This window comes from Patagioenas fasciata, chromosome 3 (genome assembly GCF_037038585.1).
Source record: "Patagioenas fasciata isolate bPatFas1 chromosome 3, bPatFas1.hap1, whole genome shotgun sequence".
Classification (NCBI taxonomy): Eukaryota; Metazoa; Chordata; class Aves; order Columbiformes; family Columbidae; genus Patagioenas; species Patagioenas fasciata.
In genome coordinates this window covers 68,188,350-68,194,349 of record NC_092522.1, presented here as the reverse complement: position 1 = coordinate 68,194,349, position 6,000 = coordinate 68,188,350, and the positions used below count along the sequence as shown (strand labels likewise).

General features: G+C 37.1%; 1 protein-coding gene across 20 annotated transcripts in view; it reads right to left on the bottom strand.

Annotated features, from left to right (window-relative positions):
• Positions 1–2,313: 2,313 nt before the first annotated feature.
• The window catches only part of EPB41L2 (erythrocyte membrane protein band 4.1 like 2), a 103,506-nt gene continuing 99,819 nt past the window's right edge, over positions 2,314–6,000 (bottom strand). For all 20 annotated transcript variants that reach the window (XM_071806550.1, XM_071806545.1, XM_071806554.1 and 17 more), the window contains one exon: positions 2,314–3,572. The gene's annotated coding sequence lies outside the window, so the exon portion shown is untranslated. The remainder of the gene's footprint in view (positions 3,573–6,000) is intronic.

Genomic DNA, 6,000 nt, shown 5'->3' with positions numbered 1-6,000 from the left:
CTATCACATGAAACTGGCAGAAGCAGGTTCAAAAGAAATTAAAGGAGGTGTTGAACATGCCTGCCAGGGGAATTTTTTAGAAAGCAATTAGCAAATGTATAGAACAAGGATCCACGGAGGCAGATAAATATGAAAAACTGACAGACCAGTCTTTGAAAATTGCTGAAAGCTGGAAGAATGTTTGGAAAAGTACTGCTTTCTAGTACAGCACTTACTCTTACACACATCTCAAGCAGCTATCAGTAGCCTTAGCCAGAAACAAGATTCTGGCAGTGTCAGTCATTTATCCTGGCCCAGTCCAGGCACTTGCATACACTTACCTCCAAACACCCTTGTAGGATTTCCTCCATGTAGTACATTAACACTACAGGTATTAGCAGCATTACTAACACTTGTATTAATATTAATAATCCAAGTATCTTTCTCAAGTGCACTACAAAAAAAAACCCCAAACAACTGAGCAGCCTGAAAATCAAAACAGTTTCACACTGTGAGGCCAACAGCATGGGACACCAGCTGCTCCAAGTAGCCCACTTCCACAGGTGGATAGAAGATGAGAGGCTCCCACTGCACCCTGGCCAAAGGTACGGTTAGTAGTTGTTGGGATCACTATCAAATCTCACCAACTCTGTTACAGTATTTCTTTTATTCCATCTATTGATCTATTCTGTGGCCAAATTAAAAGTTTCTATTCAGCTCAAGTTGTCAAAGAGAATACTTCAAGAAACACCTTGTATTGTAGTTCCTTATCGCTTTGGGCAATCCTTTTTTTCTTTTCTTTTAAAAACAGTCTGTCCCAATAGCTGTGTGCTTGTCCTCTATGAAACCTTAATCTAGGAAACAATCTGTAGAACAACTCCAACATTATGAACCCTTAGATGATCATGATTACAAAAAAAATCTGTATTAAGTATTTTTGTGCAGGATCTACAACTCACTTTTCCCCATACTTAAGCAGAATCAGGTACTGAAATATCTTCTTATTAAATAGGCCCATAATTGCATTTGAAATTACCTATGTATTACAAAACCAGCTCATGAAGTGCCTCAAGAACAAATTCTTTTGTTGCTTGTTACAGTTTTTGCTACAGATATATTAAAAAAGTAACAATGAAGACTCAGACTTGCACAATATTCTAGAATCACACTCAGGGCTGAAGTTTTTTCTGCATGTTTAATTAGTAAATGTTTAATTAACAGAAGGGATAGCTACGCACAAGCTATACTGACCTGACCTGAAAGCACTATTAACCTTTCCTTGACAACGCGTTCTGATCACTATTTGAAGAAACACAGCTCTCGAGGAAAGTAATACTGTTTTCAAGAATATTACATTTCTAGCGTTAAAGATTAAATACAATTGCAAGAGAAAACAATATTGATCTAGTGTCTAACAAATCAGAAAGATCCAAGTCAATGAGGAATTGAGTAATATGCTTTCCACCCACCAAACAAGTTCTGCAACTAATAATACACCATATCAAAAATACCTCAACGATTTTATAAAACCTTTTCTTACACACTTTCCTAAGAAAAATCCATTAAGACATTCCCTTAAATGCATATATCTTCATTTTGACCTCCACTTTCATATGCCAAACCTGCCAGTTCCTTGACAACCTCCCTCCTCCTGCACACAGCTGTGGTAGTGTCCTTATGTTATTAGGCCAGGTGGGTTTCTCTTCCCTTTCAGAAAGGCAGAATGCCTCTGTTTTTGAAGAAAAGCAGGTCAGAATGTTATCTGCTATTTTTCAGAGTAAGGTGGGATGTAACTGAAAAAACCTATATGCACATATGAATCAACATCTTGGTTACTGTTATGTTATTCAAAGTGTATGAAGCCAACACTAATAGTTGAGCATGCACGCGGACAGATGGCAGCAATCTAAACTGAGAATAGCATCAAAAATATATTGCTCAGAAGTGAAAAGAATGTACTGACAAATGTTACGGATTGTTTTGTTACTTGAAGATCATAGTGCATCCCAACTCAATGAGTTCAGTAGAATCACTTGCAGGTTGAGTGGCATTTTATCTTGTGCTGTGCTGTCCAAATCTCATCTTTTTTGGCATCTAAAGATCTCTCCTCTGAACAACACAAACCAGTATGCTTATCAGAAGAGGACTAAGAAACACTGATACTTTAGTAACAGTATTAGGAGCCAGGCAATTCTGCCACCGGTCAGGAGAAATGGGGACTACTTGTACTAATCCCTACTTTCCAAAGTTGCATGGCCTCTAGAATTGCAGTTCTCATAACTGACTTGCTCACTTTAAATATCTTCCAAGTTCATGTCTGAGTGTCAAAAGTCATACAGAGAATAAACAACTTTATTTTGTAGTAGAATTACAGAAAGCAAAATATCACTTAATACAACTTCAAGCTGCTATAGATCTAATTTGGCATTTTAACTATACACAGAGTCAATAGCAAAAAAAAAAACCCAAACCAAAACAACAAAAAAAAGCCCAAACAAACCACTCCCCTTCAAGAACAAAATAAAAATAAAATTCAAAACAATTAACAGGTTTTCTCAATGGCAGTCTCAAATAACGGTACTGTCTTGCTATTTTATGAACGGAGTCCATTGTACACTTTTACTCAGTATGCTAAAAACCTGCGTTAACCATTAGACGAAGCATCTTAAACATACAACCTCTCAAGAAATGTCAGTTCTAACATGGAGACAGTGAGGTTTAGTAGAAAGCGAGCATTCTACACATGTATTCAGATAATGGAAGTGTTGAAGTTTGGACACAGTAAGAAGAAAAGCACTAAGGTTTTAAGCTGCCTAGATCACCTCTTGTTGGAAGAAGGGAAAGATATTTTGTTCCTTCTTCTCTCCTTATCTGGAATGTTGCAGACAGCAAAACGCCTGCAAAAAATTGTGTTGGCACCAAAGTGCAAAAAGAACACAGTGCTCAGTCAGAACAAATGTGTCTGCAACTCCTTCTCCTCTATATACTGCTATACCATCTCTGCTCCACAGAGAGGAGAACCTTAGAGCAGAAAGAGTTACAGAGATAGCAGTATAAAATTTATTCAAAGAAATATAGTTTTTCAAATTTTAGGAAATGCTGTATTTTTATAAAAATCTTTGTTATGTGATACATATATTTACCTGAATAATCTGAAAAAAAAAAAATCTGTAAATTACTCCAGTAAGATATTTCACTTGAAATATTTGGAAAAACTATATCTAAATTAGTTAAGATCCCCCTTCCTGCACAATTACTACCTGCTCCAGTGAACAATGCTTTCCAGACTTTTTGGTTCACTTTCATATAATTAAGATTCAGCTTCAAAAACACAAGTATGTGTGCAAAAGAAGATCATACCCTCTAAAACTTCATTTTAAAAAAATCTAAGATTGTTAAGAAGTGGTTATAAAAAATAAACAAGAAAGATTGTAAGGGAATATAGACCAAAGGTGTTAAAATGGAGTTTGGTATTGGCATTTAAGTCTTGAACATATGGTCATCATCGCTAGGCTCGGTGCATTCGGTAGAGTAGTGATGACTTGGAATGATTACAGTTCTTCATGATCATGATCACGGTATCATTTTTACCTCTGGAAGAAAAAGGTGAAGATTTTATGAGTATTCGTAATGGATACTGTGTGAATGTCACAAAGTCAAAATGTCATTTTTCCTACATAGCTTACTTTGGGGAAGGCTATTTCATTAAAAAATGTTGCATTAACTATAGTACCCCTTCAATCATGAGGTAAGCAGTAATTAATTTTCTATCAATGTTTTCCTTGCCTTAGTGTATTTTTTCCCCTTCCCAAAATTCTCATGGTATTTTAAAAGTCACCTCTTGCACATTTACTGAAAATTTTAATCCACAATCTAGTGCATAAATAAAGAACAAAAAAGATACCTGTTCAATTAATAATCCCTCAGAATCATAGTGTAATATCTCTCACTTTTATTAGAGTAATCAAGTCTACACAAATAACACTGCTGAAGTAACCAGGGCAGAGCTTTCACTGCCTTAGAAACACCTCAGCAAGATTTGTGGCACGACTCCACTGCCTAAACACAAGTGTCCAGAGACGTTCCTGCCGTCCCACCTGCCTCATAGCTGCTGCTACAGGAGGGCACAGGTCTCTTGATGGTCCAAGCTGCAAACATATTCAAGGCATTTCAGACAGCCTGTGTTTAGACAACTAAATTTTTTCCTTAATGTTAAACTGAAAGGCATCATCAAACAAGTCACCAGGTCCCAAATACAAGAGCAACATGGTGAAATGTCTTCCTATTAGTCCTCTTTTACTTTCACAAACATTTCAGACCAAGAGCTGCACAGCAAATATCATTCCACAATTTATGTCTTTCTCAAAGAAAAAAATCAAAACTCCATCCTTAGCAGATGGAAGGAATTATTTGAATTTATTTTTTTTAATAAATTTTTTACCAAGTTTTAAATATTTGATAAAGGAACAGAAGCATCTTCGTACTTAGTCACTAATGTAGAAATGTGGTTCAAACCTGCCAAGATTGTTTCTTCCTCCCATGACACAGTATCTTCAAGACAGACATTGTAACTACTTATACAGGATAGATTATGTTGAACACTCATTTGAAAGATACTTTTCTGGATTAAGGTAGCATGGAGAAACCAGCACATTCTGTACAAATGTAAAAGAAGAGGTAATATCCCTGCTCCCAGGACCTTTACATTCACACTGATTAATAATAAATGGAATATGTGAATGGCAACCTGTATTATAATACTAACTCCTTGCAAATCAAAATTATCTGTTCTGTGGTCTCAGTGTATCTTTCTACCTTAGATCCTGCTATGTAAATACTGAAAATACAAGAAGGATGCTTTAAGCATGCATGTTTAATGTTGCTGTGTACTAAGGGACCAGTGAAATTACCTAAACTGCAGGCATTCTCCTTGCTACAAACCAACAGCTCTCTCAAAAGTGATGTGGATTTTTCTGAGCCCTTCCTGAAGCATTTATGTGATGTGAGGACTCATTCACACATCCCTATCTCACAGTTCAGAGCAGTTCCATGTCCTCTGCCATGCTTTCAAAATAAAGCTGGAGCACTCATGCTGTACCCATCTTCAGTGTCACTAAGCAACAAAGCTACAAAGCAAACCCAACTGAACACTGAAACAAAGGTGCAGCAAAAAAACATAGAGATTTCCTCAGAGTTCCTAAGTTTTGGTGACTTTTCTCCAGTCCTCCCTCACAAGCAACATTTATTTTCACAGTTTATAACATTCTACAACGTTATCATAATTTAAAAAGTATTAATGTTACAACACTAACATCCAGGTGAGTGTTGACCTAGCACTTCCAAACTTGATCCATATTGCTTTCCTGGTTTGTCATGTTATGAGCAAAAACTATCCATTCTTTTTTCAAACACAAAATAACCTGACCAAAACTGAAGAAATTTGTAGGGGGCAGCTCCAACTTAGCTCCACTTTGATGCAAAACCTCCAGGTTCTCAGCCAGCTCAGACAAAAACTGGCCAAAAGGTAATTTATGAACTCAGCTAATTGAAAAAAAAAAACCACACACAACAAAAAAAAACAACAGGGTAGATCTAGCACAAACTGTATGAGGTCAGGAGAGGCAACTGGAACCACTTGGATGGAGAAGAGGGATAAACTTTGTGTCTTTGGGTAGAGGGCAGACATCCTACTCACAGACTTCTCCACAGCATCCAACACCATTACTTTATCCAGTGCTGCAGGTGGCAGGAGTTCAGGATAAACTCCCAGAAGAGCTGATGTTTGAAGTGATGGGAACCAACAATTCTCCCAACAGATACCTCGTAATAAAGAAAACCTCACAATATGCAGCCTTGAACTGATCACATACACATCAACAGCTGGAAACATATACTAGCTCTCTTTCCTCACTGATATAGGCCCTTCCACTGCCACCCAGATGGCTAGACACTTGCAGGTAGATGAAATAAACTAAGGCTTTAGCCTGTGTCTTTCAGCTGAAAATATGCATCTGCGATCAG